The 20,745-nt window shown below is 35.8% G+C and overlaps 1 protein-coding gene across 3 annotated transcripts in view; it reads right to left on the bottom strand.

Annotated features, from left to right (window-relative positions):
• Nucleotides 1-20,745, bottom strand: part of SYT1 (synaptotagmin 1) — a 528,661-nt gene that overhangs the window by 319,197 nt on the left and 188,719 nt on the right. For all 3 annotated transcript variants that reach the window (XM_036912317.2, XM_036912315.2, XM_036912316.2), the window contains one exon: nt 20,650-20,710. The gene's annotated coding sequence lies outside the window, so the exon portion shown is untranslated. The remainder of the gene's footprint in view (nt 1-20,649; nt 20,711-20,745) is intronic.

The raw sequence follows: 20,745 nt of genomic DNA, 5'->3' as shown, positions 1-20,745 counted from the left end.
AGATCATAATGAAATACTGAGAATGGTATATATAAAAGCCCATATACTAAGTTGTGAACTGTAAAAACTGTGAAGGCTTTTTGTGTTATTTTAAAATACAACCATTTTTACCTTTTAAACCAAGGAGGGCAGGAGTCCAGGGTTTTATTGAGCACCTAGCTGCTAGTGTTGTGTGCTGAACTGTGTCCTCTAAAAATATGTGTTGAAGTGCTTCCCCTGTTGCCTGTGTGTATGACCTTATTTAGGAACGAGGCCTTTGCTGATGGAACTCAGTTAGATGAGGTCATGCTGGAGTAGGGTGGACCCCCAATCCAATACGACTGGTGTCCTTTGCTGAACAGAAGAAGAAACACGAAGGTGACCATGTGAAGGCGGAGACAGAGATTAAAGTTACACCGTCCCACGGAAGGCCCAGGAAGCTTCTGCTCAGCAGCTGGAAGGGGCGAGGGAGGGTCCTTCCCTAGAGGGACGGAAGGTGGCCCACCACAGCTGATACTTTGGTTTTGGTGCTAGCTGCTGGAAGTGGGGGAAAATAAATTTCTGTTGCTTTAAGCCATCCAAATTTGTAATAATTTGTTATGGCAGTGCTAGAAAAGAAATACAGCAGGCGTTCAGTTAAAATCCACTCACCTAGTTTTCGATGTGAAATGTTTACTCTCTACAGAAGCCATCCCTTGTCCACTGTGCTCCCTCTGCATGGTTCGCAAAGGTTTTTTTTCTATTTTTTGTCTCTCCTTTTCTTCTACCTTAGACTGAGCTCTTTAAGGGCAAGGTCCATATCATTTATTATTGTAACTTCAGTGCTCTTAGTAGTATCTGGCATAGAATATAATAAATAAAATGTTGTGAATTAATAAATGATTTAAAACATAAACTGGTACTGATTTATAAAGGTTTCTCTAGAGTTTGGCCCAGTAACACACTGCAGAAGACTGTTGTTTTCAAAACCCAACGTAAAGTTGAACACAGGCTGAATTCCTTCTATTTTGATGTTGTTTTTTCTGGTCAGAGTTCAGACGTGGTTTCTTCAAAAGAGGAGGGTCAGGATTTCAAGAAGTCACTTGTTCTTTTTTTCTATACATCTTCACTTTTGAAAGTCAAAAGCCTCTTCCTGTTATCAGACTGAGATGTGAAGGGAATTCAGGTTTGGGTCATACAATCTTAAGTATGCAGAGCTTGTTATTTACGTCAAGTTTTGAGTGAATTAAATTGCCCAAGCAGTTTTTAATACAACTTTCTAGTTGAATTTTCTGGAATAAAATCAAGCTTAAAACAAAAAGAGGAGAAAAACTTTTTAAAAAGCTGTTTGTGATGGAAATAAGAATTTAAAATAGAAGTGTAATCTTAAGTACAGGTGCAGCCAAAACTCAAATATAGATTTGCAGTAACAAATGATGCCGCATTCCTAAAAAGGTTAAAAAAAAAGTTAATGCGATGCCAATAATCATTTAGATTTAAAACCATGATCTGACTTTCTTTGGCTGTGGGTGCCTTAGTTAGCCATCAGTTTCTTTACCAGAAATTGTTGATAACAGCAAATTACTTCTCAGAGGTGTCATTAGAGTTTCTTGAGGCCTATAAAGCATTTTGAAGACAAAAATGCTAAAACTAGACAAATTGCTATTATCACACTGATGTGTACTTAGAGTCTCACGTCTGTCCTGGTCAGTTTGTAGGACACTCATTCTGTATATTGGTAGGTCCATTATATAAAATAGCAGGTATTGGTGATAAACAGCTTTCAGAGACAGGCTATATATTGGAAGCAATATTATTTATCCATGACATCTTAAGTAGCTTTGAAAAATTCACTCTTTGGGACCTCTTAAAGAGGATGAAAATGGAAGGCATGTTCAAGGTTATATTTGAGCATCTCTTTGTTTATTTTTCTTATTTATTATTTACTGAATCTGTTGAACAGTGAGATATCTAATTCAATTTTTTTTCAATTTTTCCATTTTGCATCTCAAAACAGTAGCACATGTATTTTCGGAAAGAGATGGAAGTAAAAATTAGCCTTTTACCCAAGCACTTTTCTCCAATTAAAATATAAAGTTATGCAATACTTATGTTTGCCAAGAGGACTGAGTTTGAAAATGGAATTTTAACATCTGACTATATTCCCAGTTTGTGTTATTCATGTATTTATTGCCAGACATTCTTATATATTATTCTGTTAGTCAGATCATCGACAAGTGGTATTGAATAGCCATCATTTCATATAACACTAGTTTTTAGATTTTTTTTAATTTTGGTATTATTAATATACAGTTACATGAGCAACATTACAGTTACTAGACTCCCCCATCGTCAAGTCCCCCCCACATACCCTATTACAGTCACTGTCCATCAGATTGTAGTAAGATGCTATAGAATCACTACTTGTCTTCTCTGTGTTATACTGCCTTCCCTGTTTCCCCCACCCCCGCTACATTATGTGTGCTAATCATAATACCCCTTTTTATATTCTATTATTAATTTTTAATTACTACTCAGTTGAATGTTTTATCCATAAATAAAATATTTTAAAAAAAAGCTCAGCACCTCAGCACTCAAAACACAATTGTGGAAAAATAGGTATGTGTATAAACAGATATAAAAGAATATAGGGAAAAATGAAAAGTTCCTTAATTTTTCAAGAATACATTTTAAATAAAAATAAGTCAGTGTTAGGACTTCAGTTATGTATGCAATGTATTTTGTGAAGCCTAGAAAAATAGAAGGAACAATGCTGAGAAGATGTTTGTGATTACATTGTTTACTTATGGATCTAAGGTTTTTTTTAGCTGGGGTTTGTTCTGTTGTGAAGCTCTTAGCAGGTGTATGGTGTTCTTTGTTTCATGTTACTCATTGCCATTTAGAGATGAGCATCTGCACACCTGTTTTCTTTCTTCTGTGAAACACATCAATTCACTACAACAATTTACTCATAAAACTATAATTATTAGCTGCCTTTGACTCACAATCCTCTTTGGCCTACACATGCAGGGAAGGGATTGAAGTGGTCCATACTTATAACTTCTCTCTGACATGGATGGCTACAGATAAACTATATTGATCTCAGGTGTTATTAATATTTATGAAAAGTTGAATTTTTATTTGCTAAATCCTAAAAGAAACACTAAAAAGAAATGAGTAGGAATTGAAAAGAGTAACGTTTTTTTTCCCCATTGGCATTCCTCTTCCTAGTCCATGAAAGAGGATTGGGGAAATTTTGTCTTCTTGTAACTTAAGAACCTTTATATTAAAGACAGCAACATTTAGGAACAGAATACACATACAAATATAGAGTTGTTGCTCCAAATGAAGAATTTTAAGTAAATATGTATAAAGAATTTCTATTATTGAATCTTAATAAAATTGAGAATAAGTCTCTAGAGGATGACAGTATTTTTAAAGGAAGATTTTTTTTTCTATTTGCAATTGGTAATACATTAACTTGTGTAAATATCAGGATGTGAGGAAATGATCTGTTTCCTCATCTTTTATATATTACCTCTTTCACATAGCATTTCTGATGGAAAGCTCTTTAAAACCCCACCTCACTGACAAAACAAATTGTATTTAGCATTTCTGCCGGATTGCTTGTGAATGTGGCATTATGATGTCAGTTGAAAAAAGCTGTTTGTCAATAAAAGCGTACTGTATGGTAGCATATGTAAAGGACAAAGATACCACAGCAGCCTTCACAGAACTCATTAAAATATATGTAAACCAGGAGTAAATAATACATAAAAGAGAACTCAGTGGTCTGGTTAAAATTAAGTAATAATAGTATTAAGTATATAAAACAGTAAGAATTATCTTCTCTAGGAATCATTCGATCAAATAACTGCTCTTGTTTCGGATGGCCATGTTGGCTTTTAATGGTTGGTCACATAAAATTTTCCATATTGAACAGTGATATAATTCTAAGGATGTAACTCAAGAGTTTATGACTAGATATTTCTTTACGTCTGTTATTGTAACATGTGGGTCTTGCAGATCATCAGTGCTTGTGAAAATAAACAAACACAACCTGGAACTTGAGAAATTAATTAAAAATACTCAGGGGTCCATTAGGAGTATTCTGTGCTATGCAGGACACAGTTTTATAAGCATAAGTCATCTCAGGCATCTTTCAAGAAAAACCATCTTTGAGGATCTCTCAGGAGAGCTCTATGGGCTTGGGGGTTTGAGAAATCACACCTTAACGATCCCAGTTGTATTAAAATGTCTTTAATTCTTGAATGATCACTGCTAAGTATCTGTTTTGCATTCATAAATGATATACACACTTTTAGATTACTGAAATGAAAGGACAGAATATTTAAAAATGGTCTCATGGTACTTTTTATGAACCCCCAAGAAAACATGCTAACAGAGCCCCCAATGTGACAAACACTAAAATAGTGAAAATAAGGTGAGATTTGGAATTAGACAGGCCTGATTTCAGTTCTTTAATCTTGCCCTTATTAACCCCTTGAAAATTATTCAGTCTCCCTGAGCCTCTCCTACTCAATCTGTGAAAATGATACAACCCTCACAGGAGTATATAATCATTACATTATTTAATTAAATGGGATAATGCGGGTAAACTTTAGAACAGTGGCTGATACTACACAAGCACTCTCTTTGCTTTTATGGCACCCAATGTACTGAGTATTGGAAATGCTTGGGATCTGAGGAAAATCATTTGCCCACATGTGATACAAACATTCAGAAAAAAGGTCCTTTTCTTCTATGAGGCATTTACTTGTTGGGCAATATCTGTAATGTTTTTAAAAAAGGGATCATATGACAAACAGAAAATAATTCCAGAGCACAACTAGCACTCTTGAGCTCTGGAAGAATTTGTCTACTTCACATATACGAACAGTTTATCCCTGAAGTACTTTTTTTTCAATCTCCATCACCAAAGGATTAGGCCCAATTATAATTAATTCTTTAATAATGAAATTGATACCCTTTTCAAGCATTTAGACCAGATACTAGATTAGAGTACACTATAAAATATGCTTCTGAGTAATTATGACCTAATTAATTATTTTAGACAGCTTTTTAAAGTTTGATTTACTGATTGGACTCTCTGAAACCGCCAGCAGGAAGCAGAGCTGGCCAGCCCCCCAGAGGCTTCGTTCCGTTTGGCGCGAGCTGGAGTGAAAGCTGACTTCATTTGCACTGTTTTGCATGGCTGATTTTGACAAGTGTGTTTGGGTTTCATGAAATAATCAAAGGTCATTTCTGGCCTGAGTTTTTGCAACTACAACCCATATTAATACGAATGAAACCCAGAGCGTGGCAGGAGTTCCGTGTGTGGCGTCCTCCGCCTGCCTCTTGCAGGCTCGCGACACAGCTGTGCACTTTTCGGAAAGACAAGCGTAGAGGCGGTCTTGCCGCCTGATGATGCTCAGTCAGAGACGTGGGTGTATGCAGCACATTCTGCACCAGTCTCTACTGAGTGTAGGTGGTCTTGAACAAATAGAGTCACTGAGTCTCTGTGTGAAGCCAAGGGCAGTTTGATGCAGGGGAAGATATATGCCAGGGTAAAGAACTGGGCAAGTTGAAGAGAACCTTTCAAGTCCAAGACACAGTGCCCACATCCCAACGTCGCCCCTCTGCTGTTCTACATCGCCGAGCATGAAGTGCAGCCGGATGGATGTTCTACCTGGAGTCCCAAAAAAGTCTCCGTTACAGGGTCTCCTTACAAACTAACTGCCAGACAGAATCATCCGTGGCCTTGCTTGTGTCCGTTATCTCATTAGTTATTTGCTTCAACGTTTATGTAAAGCTGTTTGGGAAGCCATGGTTTTATATGATCTTAGCGTTAGAATAAATTTTTCTCTAAGGGACTCCAAAGATTTTAAAGGTTAAAATAATAATTTAAAAAAATGACCTAGAACTGATTCTCAAAATCTGCCTGTACATCAATGCAATTTCCTAATAATTTTCATTTAAGGAGCATTAGAGAGGTACAAACCTCCAATTCTAATATAAATGAATCACGGGGATGAAAGTATAGCATAGGGAATATAATCAATAATATTGTAATACATTTGTATGTTGACAGATGGTACCTACTGAAGTGCATATCTCCAAATTCCAATTCCACAGTTCCATGACTATTTTTCTCAATACAGGAAGTAGAATATACAATTGTAAGAATTCAATGTATATAAGGACTGTATTTGTGTATGAGGACATCTGAAAGAATGGATAGGCATGAGCTATGAGATTTTAATAACAAAAGACTATTTTTACCCAATATCCATAACATTATGCTCTTGATATTTCAAAGAATTAAAAAAGCTCTCTGTTCTTTTTAAAAAGCATGTTTATTTTTATAGTATGGGCTGAATCTTCCAACTTAACTGGCTTGTTACTGCATAAAGTTTTCTCCTTAGGGCATGAATATATGATCTAAAAACACATTCTACCCACTGCATTGGGAAATATATAAGTAGAATTTAGGTAGTGAATTTTTTATCTATTTTTGAAAGTTTTAGGGTTGGATTCGACTTCAGAGACATTCGTATGGACTCTGTAGCCCTTATTAGTATTTTTATTAGGACACTAAAAAGTGATCAAATTAGAAAATGCAGTTGCTTATGTAAAGTCTAAACTAGTGGATTATGTGAGGGAAATCAAACAAACCAAGAGCAGCTGGACGTCATTAATTATAACAAAGAGTTAAAAATATGCCTCACCCTTCCCCATTACTTTTTTACCTATCTGAGCACCTTTATGTAGTAGGCATTGTATTGGGTGTGTTACAAACATTATTTCGTTTATTCTCCATTAAGCAAGGGTTATTAGTCCCATTGTATAAATTCAGGATTAGAGTATTAGATTAGGTATAATCCACAATATTTAATGCAAGGACATGCAATATTGTTCATGGTTTCTGGGCAACGACTCTGTTCTCTCTTCCTAGATGATTTCATGGCCTATACGTCACTGAGCTTGGTTTGAGAACTAGAGATGTGACAGAAAAGCACACGGATTGTAAATTAAAGATTTTCTGGAAAGATACTGCACACCAGTATATAAAAGTGCAGTGTTGCAAAAGTAATTGAGCTCTGTAGGTCTGGATGCATGTCTAGTCATAGGCAGCTGTGGGTACCCCCTGGGGTGCTGGGGTCCTAGGGAAGCTACTGGGAGACATGCTGTTATCCTCTGGGGTAACCTTGCTTCTGATCAAGTTTTGTATCCTTAACTAATTGAATTTGGAGCATAAGTGCTGTGTCTGCATGTGTTTGTGAGCATCTGTGAAAGTGTGTAGTCTGTTCTGTATGTGGATGATATGTGTATGGTAGAATCCACACATGCACATATTTGTGTGTGTGAGAGAGGTCAGTATATCGTGTGTGGGTGATATGTATATGCATGTACGTGTGCATGCATGTGGTCTTTTCCTTCCAATTCATTATCAATTCATGTTTGTTAAATATCTTTTAGTATCTTGTGAATCATGACTTTGTTCTTTTGTAGATTTTGCAATCCTTTATATAGAGCACTAACTTTTCCTCTCCTATTCTCCACTCTTTTTTCCAACACCGTTATTAATTTTCTGTTATTAGTAATTAAAACATAAGATAATGCAAGAATGAAAGTTCAAATCAACTGACAGAGCATCTTCTATGCATATAAATGCACAATGACTAACAATGTTCCTGTCTCATTAGACAGCCTTGTCCTATAGATTTCAATAGATAGAGGGGCACGTGTTGGTCAGATGTGATTCAGAAATTGGTAAGTGATTATGACAAATTTCAAGGTACTACAATATTCAAAAATCATCCTTGATTTTTTTTTCTCAAAATTGTTAATTTTTTCTGTTTATCTTCTTGCCTCCAATGATTGGTGACTATTATCACTAGGATATTTGTTTTTCAATAGCAGAGATATGGGAAGAAAAATAAAATAGCAGCTTTATTTCACATGTTATCAAGTCCCAATCATTAAGCAGAGCAGGAAAGCCTCCTCCGATACACACTCTCCCTGTAAGCTTCAAAATGAATGTATGAAGGGTAGTAGAATGGCAGCATGTGACTCCTCTGTTAAGGCTTCCAACCTTTTTGTTTGTTCCTTTTTATTTCCCATTCCTAAATTATTTCAGATGCTCTGATGTCACTGGGTATTGGAACTACTAGGGTTGAGACACAAATTTGCTTACTACCCATTCTCATGCCACCTTATCTCTGTGTAATACTGTAAGGTGTGCTTTCTCTCTGTTTATGTCTCTTTTTCCTCCCTTCTCTCCTGTTTACTCCTGTCTGTGAACCACTAGGCCACTTCGGTTTACATGGAGATGTGGAAACAGACCGTGCAGACCAAGTCTCTAAAGGGCAGGGCTGCTGTGGGCTAGGATCCTGGCAAGAGAATCTTGTACTGTTCCCTGGCATAGAAGTGTTGTCTCAAAACAGTTATGTTTCTGCTTTAGGCAACTATTGCCTGGGTAAGTGTAATCCCCCAAATTCCTCAAGGGCATTAATGGGCAAATTCTCCAGCCGCCTCCCCTGGTAAAATACAAACAAATACTGGTGGAAATGAAGCCATTATTACAAATGGTTCTAACTTAGCCAAAGGTCATATTTCCGCACAAGGAAATCCTTAATCCGTTTCTGAATCTAGAGCCTCAAGATGGTCTTACAGAGAGTAAGATGAAATGCTAAGTACGGAACCAGTTTTGTGAGGTTAAAAGAGGTACCATATGTGACGCAGCTATGCAAACTGGGAGGCGCTCTGCAAACCCAAACAACAGCACTATCATTTTAAATCACTTGAAGCCAAAGATGATTAGAAAGACGGAAGTGATTATCGTTATCTTGGACAAGCGACTTAATCTCTCAGAATCTTAGTTCCCTCATCTGAAAGGTGAGGTAATGTTGCCCGCCTTGTAGAGTTGCCAAAATTACAGATAATATGTGAGAACTGCTACACACAAAGGTTGGTAAATGGTACGCATTCAATGAATGGCAACTGTTTTATGATTATTACAATGGATTTTTCTAATGATCTACAATGTTGAAGAATACAACAGAAAATGTTTCTTTTAAATTTTACAAACAAAACAAGTACTTGTGATTCAAGCTATTTTGGATTCCAGTTGTTCACAAAAATAAGACAACACTTCTGACTTTATATTTCAAGTTTCAGTCAGCATGGGGCATTTCTAATAATGAAGTTTAAACCTTTAAAGAATAAGAGATGCACTGGAATGTCTGGAAGAATAAAACAACAAGAAGAGAAAAGAATCACACAGAAAAAATACAACTCTTTTATGGCAACAGCACAGACAGGTGGGTGATTTTGAGAATGATCGTAGGCACTCACCACCCCGTAGCTCAGGGTGGCTCCAACTCCACGCACAGTGGGGAGCCTGCTGTGCCCTTCACTATCAAATTGTACATGCGAGTTATTTGTAACAGAACATTGAAAAGTCAATGAAGGCAAACCTGGTAGGCAGCGACTGTCAGAAAACATCTGAATCAACAGGACACCATCAGAATAGTCTTTCCCAAGCAAAACACAAAACTGTATTAATCAAAAGCCTGACAGCACTGTGAAATTTCCTCTCTACAGCAACTTAAAGCAACACAGACTTTGGGAAGCAGGCTTTCACACCTCACCCAACGGGCCAGAAGAGAACAACAAAACGTTAGTATGGATCATGCTGTTGAGGATCTCCTGACACAGGCATGTCATAAACTCAAGACTTCACTCATTTATGCAACACAAGAACATTTTTAAAAAACCCACAAGCGAACAAAAGGATTATTTATCTTAAAGTTATCTTTTTTTTTATTGCTACTGTTTATTACTGTTCATTATAACGCTTCTGTAGAGTGAGAAATTAAGCAGAAAATCAAGGTGAACATGAAAACAATGGCTTTTCACTGCCTAGGAGTGAACTTCAAACACTTTAACTTGACTTCCATGATCTCATTATAGCCTCAACCTTAAAAAACTGTACCATGTGCTTAAGTATATTCTTTAGTAGTCAAAGTGGAACACCAGCGTGGAAGTCAGTCATGTGAAGTGAAGACGTAACGCCCTTTCCTTTGTGAAGTTTTTTAGACACTGTTAAGTCATGTCTCCCTGCTGGCTTCCAAGTATTTCTTACCTTCGTATTACATTATAATTAATTTTAGAGGGTCCATCCATTCCACTACGAAGGGAATTACTCCAGGGTGGAAACGGTGTCTTGCCCTGCATATAACAGTGTGCGTGGCGGGTAGGGGGCAGTGTGAGGTGGCAGAGAAAACAGCCTCGCGTCTCTCAGTCCTGATTTCCAGTTCTAGTTCTGCCCCTTCCTCACTGTGAAAACTGCTTAACCTCTGTGATCCTCAGCTTCCTCACTTGCACGGTAGAGCCAGAGCTCCTCTCTTAGGAGATATATGTAGAGATATACATGTGTGTGTGTGTCTTAAAGCATTCAATACATGCTAGCTATAAAATTATTAATAAGCACATAATGTTTGTTGAAAATGTGAAAGAATGGATGGATGATTTCATTCTTACTGATCTAAGATTCATCCAGCAATTCTTAGATACTAATATTTCATAAAATGCAGATTAGAAATTAAACGGTAGCATTGAGACGATGAAGGCTATAAACTTGTATTTCCATTTTGAATCAACAACTCCTCTCTATTATTGTTTATTTTTATAGAAATGTCTATTTAAAAATCTCCCTAGCTTAGCAAATCCTCTAAAGAGCAGTTACAGTTTAAAAGCATCAGATAATCAAATGAAAACCAGCTAATTCTAGTCTGGGCAGTTAAAATGTGGTATATTTATGACTCAGAAACCCTAAGTTATCTTAACCTCATTGATTTTTTTCACATATTGCCTATGCTGACTAGTTTTCTGGGATAATTTTAGAGTTTATGATATAAATGGAGAGAAGTCAAAAACTCGTTGAATTTCTGTGCTTGTATCTTTAGCTGGGAAATTGGAAAAAGTTTCCATTTAAGAGAACTACATTATTCAATAAGTTACAGAATAAATGGATAAATAAATGTAGTGTATACAGTCAATGGAGTATTACTCAGCTTCAAAAAGAATGGAAATTTTGCCACATGGATGAATTGAAGATACTGTGCTAAGTGAAATGTCAGACACAGAACAAATACTGCATGATTTCACTTATACGAGGTACCTGGAGTAGACAGGCTCGTAGAGAAGGGGGATGGGGGTTTTCTGTGGCTGTGGCGAGAGAAGTGTGGAGTTACTGCTTAATGGATATAAGTTTCGCTTTGGAAAGATAGGGAAGTTCAGAGGGTGGACAGTAGTGATGGTTATACAGTAGATTGAATTTACCTAATAGCACTGAACTTTACACTTAAAAATGGTTAAAACAATACATGTTATATTGGCATATTTTATCACAATTAAAAACAGGTAAAAAACAAATGGTGTATTCTATAAGGCTGAAGGTTCAGCTTTTAGAAATTTTTTTGTAGTGGAGTTTTAGGGATGTGGATTAATCTCAACTCAGTGATGAAAACTAAGAGAAAAGAGAATTTTAAATAAAGCTAACACTGTGATAGATCTCTGCATGAGAGAATTCACCACTTTGGTTCCACTAGCACTGAGTACTTGCTCTGTACCAGGGTCTGGGGAGCAAAGATGACTGCCTATTGCACTCAGGTTGTTCACCCTCATGCAGATAAAAACTCTCCAAACGTCATTTTGGTGTAAGTCTGTGAAATCTGTGTGTGCAAGAGTACAGGTTTTAGCATTATATAGCCCCAGGTCTGCATCTGGCTCAAAAACTACAAACTATGTCACACTGAGAAAGTTAGTTTGCCTGTCAGACTCTGTCTCCTTACTTATGAAATACGGATGTCGATCTATGGCAGTGCTACTCAGGGTTGGTGTCTTCCCCGAATTCACGCTGAGATCCTCAAGCCCAGTGTGAGGGTATTTGGAGGGTGGGGCCTTTGGGAAGTGGGTGGGTCATGAAGGCGGAGCACGAATAGGATCCTGATGAATAGGGTCCTGATGAAAGGGGCCTGGGAAGGCTCTGCAGCTCCTTCCACCAGAGCAGTTAGCAGCCTGGGCGACGGAGGGGGTTGCACGCCGACCTCAGCCTTCAGCAGACTCCACTGACTGAGGCAATGGCCAAATAAAGCGATTTCCTGCATAGAGAGGGGACACCTATATATACTTCATGAATGATGCTTCTGTGTTTTGGGTATTTAAACATTCTAGAAATCAAAATGTACATTAATAGCGTTATTTAATCAGGTATTTTAAGTAAGTTACATTTTAGGACAAACAGGTAATTTCTCACCCACGACACCTCACTGACAGCTTCTATCACAGGCCTCACAAGAACCGCTGGGAAAACTTGTAGGTGTTAAAATAAGAAAATTCTGGGCCCCCAAGCAGAGGATTGGGAGGAAATGTGACACCTCCAGAGCAGGGCAGGGCTGCAGCCACTGGGCCTGTGTCTCCTGTCCCCAGATGTCCCCACCTGCACCGCCGAAGCTCACCCTTTCCGGACGTCATCCTGCCTAATTCCCTTATGTCATTTGCTTATTTGGGTTGACAACTGTGTGTGTAGGTGTGGGGGAGGCAGAGAAAGCGGGGCTGGTGTGAATATTCTGACCCAGTTCCCTTTTTCTTAGGTTTTTTTTCTCATACCAGCCACATGGAGGCATTTTGGTCAGGAGAAAAGTGAGGTTGGGAAATTTGAAGCCAAAACCACTTTTTTAAAAAGGCAGTTTGAGATTATCAAATGGGAAGCACAGTTGTACCAGGATAAAGCAAAGGCTTAGAAAGAGATGGGGCAGTGTGGGAAGCTGCTCTACTTATTTTTCAAATCCTGGACAGGGTCCGCTGAGTGTCGGGACAAACGGAGAAACATTGGCCCGTGTCTCCCTCAGTCATCCGGTCCTCGTGCCCGATGCTGCAAGTATCGCAGTTCAGCACAGACTCTGGGATTCGACAGGTTTGTTTGTGCAACCACTCTGGATATTCATCTTATGAAATGGAAAGAAGCGTTTTAAAATGCATTTTGTTATATAAGTCTTTCCTAGTTTGGGAACTGACGGTGTCAGCTTTCTTATCTAATGGCATATTTGGCTTGGCCTTTTGTAAAACACTGATAAGTGTTCAAATCTTATAATTGGAAACAATGAATATATTAATAATTGTACAATTAATGCAAACTTAGTTTTTCTAGAATTATGTTAATGGACATCATTCAGATAAAAAAATCCTCATATTCTATAATATAGTGGTATTGTAAATACTATCACATATGTAATGGTGATAACAGACATAATTTGGAGGCATTAAGGAAACCTTTTCTAAAATTAGAAAAAGATACTTTAAAGTCCAAAAGAGAAGGGAAATCCAAGGCTAAATCCTTCATAGTTTAAGTATTACATACCTAATAAAAAATAAATGACTTCCCAGCAGATGTTATAGCAAATTGTGCCAGTGTTATATGTGAAGATAAAATAGATAAGCAGAAACCTTGAGCAAGTTGTAAAAGTGGTGCTAAAAATTATTCCTTACAATATATTTCAGACTATTGAGAATCCAGATAATATCACTTTGGGGGTCTTTAAGTTAGCATTTTGAACATTTGTTTAGAGACATTATTTCCTTACTCTAAAATATTTTGTACCAATTCATAAACATAGCCTTTGCCAGATTTCTTTTAGAAATGGAAAACAAAAACAATAGCAAGCTTAAGCGATTTATATTAACTATAGGAAGAGGGCACATATCTTGCTCAAACGTACAATGGAGCATATGTTGAACCAGATTTTTAGTATTTTAGAATGGAAAAGAGAATTGTCTGTGGTCTAAGTAAGGATTTATGAATTTTAAGGAAGGGAGAAAAATGATATTTACCATGAATTACATTTTGCTGATGTAGGAATCACTGTTACTAATGTTGGGATATACTTAGCTGCAGAGGCAGAACAAGATTTGACATTTAAAGGGAAAGTGGTGTTAGTATTGATATTCTGACCCATAGATCAATGGAACAGATTAGACAGCTCAGATGTAAACCCATACATATATGGTCAATTAATATATGATAAAGAACCATGAATATTCAATAGGGAAAAGACAGCCTCTTCAGTAACTGGTGGGAAAACTGGACAGATATATGCAAGAGAATGACACTGGATTACTGCCTAACTCCATACACAAAAGTAAACTTGAAATGGATCAAAGACCTGAATGCAAGATGTGAAACCATAAAACTCCTAGAAGAAAACATAGGCAAAAATCTCTCGAACATAAGCATGAGCAATTTTCTCCTGGACACATCTTCCTGGGCAGGGGAAACAAAATAACAGATAACAAGAGGGCAACATCAAACTAAAATTGTTTGTACAGGAAAGGATACCATCAACAGAACAAAAAGGTAACCTACAGTATGGGAGAATATATTTATAAATGATTTATCTGATAAGGGGTTAACGTCTAAAATATAGAAAGAACTCATATGCTTCAACACCAAAAAAACAAATAACCTGATTAAAAAATGGATGGAGGACCCAAGCAGACATTTCTCCAAAGAAAAAAATACAGATGACCAAAAGGCACATTGAAAAGGTGCTCCACATCGCTGATCATCAGGGCAATGTAAATCAAATCCACAATAAGATGTCTCTTCACACCAGTTAGAATGGCCAATATCCAAAAGTCAAGAAATAACAAGTGTTGGGAAGAATGTGGAGAAAAGTTGGTGGGAATGTAAACTGGTGATAGGAATGTAAATTGCTACAACTACCATGGAAGGCAGTAAAGGTTCCTAAAAAAGCTATAAAGAGAAATACCATACAACCTAGTAATTCCACTTCTAGGACTTTATCTGAAGAAAACAAAGTTTCTGATTCAAAAAGTATATGCACCCTGATGTTTATTGCTGCATTTACAATAGCCAAGATATAGACCAGCCAAAGTGTCCATCAATAGATGAATGGATAAAGAAGATGTGGCACATATACACAACAGGATATTATTCAGTCATAAAAAAGAACTTCTCTCATTTGTAACAACATAGAGGTTATTAAGCTTAGTGAAATAAGCTGGGTGTAGAAAGACAAATACCATATCATTCACTTATTTGTGGAATATAAAAACAAAACAAAACAGAATGAAAAAAATGGCAGTAGACTCAGACACTGAAAAGTGACTGGTGGTTACCACGGGGGAGGGGTTACAGCAGGTGGGGATGCGGAGGGTGACAAAGGAGCACAAAATTCCTCAATCATAATATAAGTTGTTTATGAGGATGGTAGTACAGCATGCAGAATATAGCCAATGATTCTGTAACATCTTCCTGTGTTGACAGATACTAACCACACTAGAGGGGTTGAAGATTTAATAATACCGGTACCACTGAACCTCTGTGTGCATATCTCAACCAAATATAAGATTGTATATCAACAATACTGCAATTTAAAAAAATGATATTCCATGTCATATTATGAAGGGATTTTTTACTATATTTACAAGAGAGTGACTCAACTAACAGAGACAATTAATATGGTGGATATGAAATTTATTAAAATAATTGAGGTACTAAAATGAGAAAATTCATAAAATATTCTTTATCATGGGGATGATGCAGGAAATTAAGCAATTTTGTTGTCTGAGATCTCCTTGGTGAAAGAATAAGTTTTTGACTCCAATTTCAGGTACCACATACAAAATTTTGTTTATTTTTTTTAAACGAGAATGTATTATTTTGCCATACAGTAGCACACAACAGCCCTTAACCTTAAAATGGTGCATGCAATAACATATTTTGATGTAATCTATTTCTGGAAACCTCCTCAGCTCATAGTTTGGTTAGGCTTATTTTTTCTGGAAAAAAGGACCCCATTTGTGACTCCAGAGGAAATAATCTCAAGGCAAGGTAGACAGGGTTTTAGTACCCTTCATGTCATAATGCAAAGGGATTCAGCTTCCTTAGAGGGGCATAAAGACTGGCAGAATGTCCCAAGTCATACTTTTGACCTTTTGGAAGGGAATATCCAAATCAAAGACTGATATTTCTAGAAATAAGGGACTGAATTCTATTGAATAATTACAATACCAACTTTAGTCTTTATTGCTGCATTTACAATAGCTGAGATATAGACCAACCAAAGTGTTCATCAATAGACGAATGGATAAAGAAGATGTGGTATGTATACACAATAGGATATTATTCAGTCATAAAAAAGAACTCCTGTCATTTGTAACAATGTCTAGTACCTACTATCAACAAGATACAGTTATATAAACAAATGAAGTCACTGCATATCTTCAACTTATTTGATTGTCAAAATCACTCAATGAAGGAATTAAAACATACAGAGGTCCACCAAACTGCCCTACATCCCTAGCTAATAAAGGGTGGAGCTCAGAGTGAGTTTCCAAAGCCAGCAGTGTGCTATAAAAGATCACACAAGATGCCTTACTTAGTGTTCTAGGAAATACCGACTCATGAAATACGGTTCAGGTTTGTCATGAATAATAATGACTATGAGACACTCATTTACCCAATGTGCCAAAGAAGTGACAAAATTCTCAATCATTTGGAAAATAAAAACATAAGGTGATTCTGACATGGTTCATCAGGTGAGTCTCTGAAAAAGTCTATTACTGTAAGTCAAAGGACTATTACCTGGTCTTCTATAAGTGAGGCTATTAGAAGAAGGAATGTCTATAAAATGAGAATACTAGACTAGATAGAGAAATTTTTCCCTAGCTCTGTGCTACTATTACACATACACATGTCTATACTTTTTTATTACAGGGACTTCTTACTTCAATAGAGAAAAGTTTGGCCAAATGAATCTTGTGAGGGACATTTGCAAATGATAATTATTATCTAATGAATCACAAAAACACTCTTATGGTTAAAATCTGTTTTTCATTAGGACTTTTCTTGCTGAAAACTTCTTGCTTTATTCAGTGTGCCAGGGAAGTAAGATAGTTAATCACGGTTTGAGTGAGAATATTAACTCCCAGTAGTATCTAAAGAGGTTTAGCAAATCCAGGATAATGTGAATAATTTCCAAGAAGCATGTCTGAGCATCTGAATGACTTTTGTGTGCCTGCGCCTTGTTATTATTATTATCCAGTGTGTTTAGAGTCTACAGAGAACAGACCCATGGAGTTCTTAAAAGTACCACTGAAGGTTTAGCAGTTGAGATGAAAAATTGTTATTTTAAAATACAAATTCCAAGGGTCCTCTTTCCTTATTTTCCCTCTGAAGCACAAAAACTTTTTGTGAAATACAAGTGCAATGTGATCTAAATACCTTTAGTGATGTTTTAACAAATTATCAAATAATTCTTAAGCTATGGACTTAGAAGCAAAATTAGAGGATGTTATGGGGCTAAAAAATCAAATGCAAGATTTGATTCAAATACAAACTGTAAAAACTCAGTCATGATTCATGGGTTACAACATAGGCATATAGTCTATAGGTAAAGACAAAAAAATACTCACTGAATGATCTAATGTCTTCCCTTCTATCCGTATTTATTGGATGCTTTATTCCATATACTAACACCCCTAACTCACGAACTCAGGAAGTTCATGAAGACACTTCGATTTTGACAATATCATTTTAATTGAGAGTATTTTTCTTCACAAATATTTAATAAAATTTTAAGGACTAAACTACACTTTTTTTTATTCAGGCTTGAATTGAGTCATTTTTCCTTACATTTTTCCTTATTTATGAGCGATTTATCGAGTCAGTATTAAATAAAAAACAGCTAAAGGCTGAACAAAAGAACTGCATCAAGGAAATGAAACATGTACATTATATTCCCTAGGATTTTTCCAAATTGGCAGATTTTATAACTGAATCCATTCCCTCCAAAATATGCCAGAGCAAATCCTTCTTAGTACAATTATGATAATGACAATTAAAATAAAATAATCTACATATCATTTCTGAATAACAGACCAAATAACTTATAGATAAATTAGATCAGATAAACAACCATTGGTGGATTTTCATAATGAAATTATAAAATGACTGGGAAATTGTGAGGGGACAGGGTAGATATAACCTGGCTCTTGTATAAAGATGGTAAAACAAATATCTATGTTTCTGTCGTTTAAATTTCAAATTTTTCCAATGCGTAATGTACAAAATTGAAATTATGTTTAAAAATTTAAGTACATACATAAAAACAAAACTTTAAGAGAGCCAAAACCTACTGTGGGACAACTGCTGGATGTTGGAAATATTTATGTTTTGGTTGAATGACTTAGTTTACTATCTCTGATCAGTAAGATGTTGGAAAAAAAACCTGTCTAAAAGAAACTGCTCATTTATTTAATAACTTGCAAATCATTTAACTTGCATTTTTTTTATGATAGAAAAATCTGATTCTTAAATTATCCTTTTTTATGTAAACATGTTCAAAACCTGCTGTCCATCGCAAAGCAGCATTTCACATATTTGGAGTTTATTTTTCAAATCAAGGAACAGTTTTTGAAACTTGAATTTTATAAATCTCTGATTTAAAATTTAAAGTGTTATGTCCCTTCATAACTACAAAAAGTTAGGTAGAATGTGTAAAGTGAAGTTGCATAAGACTAATATTCAGACAGGTAAGTGAAAGAAACATCTTTCTCTGATCCTCACATACTTCAAAAAATAAAATAGATTAAAGACTTTAATTTATATATTATTTTATATACATAAAAATTACATAACTATTTATATATTATATAAATTATATAAATGTAATTTATATCATCAAAATGAGGACTAATTATATTTAATAACAAAATTAGGATGTGATTTATGCATTAAAGTTCTTTGAGGGCTAGAAAAATTTATTGTTTAAGTGTAATTTGTTTATATCCTAGAAAATTATTCATGAATTTCTTTTTTATATCACACATCCTTTTCACGGAATTTTGTTCTCTTTTAATATATATCCAGGTATAGCTCTATCAGTTTGTTAATTCATTCCATTTTCTTTTACTATTTATGTTTTAAATTTTAGAGACCTACATTTGCAAACTCACTTCAAAACAGCCTTGGTATTCAAATTGATATAACATGGTTCATCAATGTGGACTTTGTTTTTCCATCTTTATGAGACAGGTACCGTGGGTGTAGTCACAGAATGGTGAGGGCTTCTGGGAAAAGACCCCTACCAAAACTCCATATTAAACAATTAAGCAAAGACAGACTCACATTAATTCTCTAAAGTAAAATATCAAACTAGGAATATAAGCATTCTTCAGTGAAGATTAGTTAAAACTAAAAAACCAGGAGTAACTTGGCCTAGAATATTTGAACATCCCCTGGATAAGAAAGTACCTCAGCATAGCCCATGTCTCCACTGTGTCCATTAAATGAGGCTATTGTAAAATTTACGTTAGCCTGCTAAAAGGCCCAACTTATCTTCTTTAACTTTGCTCAGATGCTGCTTTTCCTCCTCCAGCCTCTAATCAAAGAATATACAACCTGGGCAATTAATACAACATGCAGGCCCAGCCGTAAACAACATAGTAAATGGCAGGAAGGATTCCACCTTAAAGATAGATTGCATTTTAACACCCAGGAAGTTAGAAGTAAGATTCTTAACTTACTCTTTAACAAACAGACAATAACTCAGCCCACCTTGTGGGGGCGCTGGGCAGGTGGACTTTTGATATGCTTCCAGACCAAGATGCCTGTATCCCAGGGAGAAATCAAGGCCTGAAATTCCTTATGTTAAGTTAATTCTAAATATTCAGGGACCACTTAACAAGTTCACACCCCTAAGGCTTTTTTCACGTTTCCAAAAATACTCAACTGCCTATAAAACCCCTAGACAATGCACCACCATGGACTCTCTTGTCCCCTTCTGCCATGAGCCAGGAGCTCTATTCTCTCACCGTATCTCTAAATAAAAGCCTCTTCCTGGCTCTCCTACCTTGACTATTTGCTAAATTCATTCTTCGACTCTGCAAACAAGAACCCCAGCATCATTTACGATTTTGATAATCTCATACTGAAAATTTATGAATGTTGCATCTAGGAGATTTTTATAATATTATCAAATTCTACCATAACTAATTGTATCAAGAATGCATTTAATTTTGTTTAATAAAAATATATTTAAGAAAACGGTGATTACTATCAAATAATAGCTATGTAAGGAAATACATGTTACAGTTAAATTGTGAGAAGACAGAAAGAAATGTACTGAGATTAAGCTATAGATTTTAAGCCTACAGATAGTTGCCATTTTTCAAATAATTCCATTTATGACTGTAAATAAACTAATCATATTGATTTTGTTTAGGATTTTGTGCAAAATGAATAAATATTCTTTCACAACAATGTGAGGCACTTTGACTAAATTTTAGTTGCAACATTTCTTTTTCTTTAGAATTTAAAATGACATAGTGTTAGTCAAAAAAGAGGATGCAATGAACATAAACATTTTCTGCCACACAGATGTATCACAAGGATTACCTTGGCCTCTTATCTAAGAGGATTACAGGATAAACGATTTTCAGTTTACTCCATTAAGTTGAAATTGAACGTTAGTAGGCTCCATTTACTTACTATGTTAATTTCTTTCTTAGAAAATAGAAAGGTGAATATTTTTATAAAAGAAATTTGTGAGATCTAATTTTATTGATACTCTAATATAATTATTGTAACATCAAAGTACTTACTGTTCTGTTAGGTATTCTGGGGTATTTTGTTCTTTGTTTTCTTTCTTTCAGATTCTTTTTTCTAGAAGGAAAACAATGTACACAGTAGTTAGTTGA

This window comes from Manis pentadactyla, chromosome 10 (genome assembly GCF_030020395.1).
Source record: "Manis pentadactyla isolate mManPen7 chromosome 10, mManPen7.hap1, whole genome shotgun sequence".
In the NCBI taxonomy this organism is placed as follows: domain Eukaryota; kingdom Metazoa; phylum Chordata; class Mammalia; order Pholidota; family Manidae; genus Manis; species Manis pentadactyla.
The sequence above is the reverse complement of the archived record's forward strand: the minus strand, read 5'-3'. Positions and strand labels throughout refer to the sequence as shown.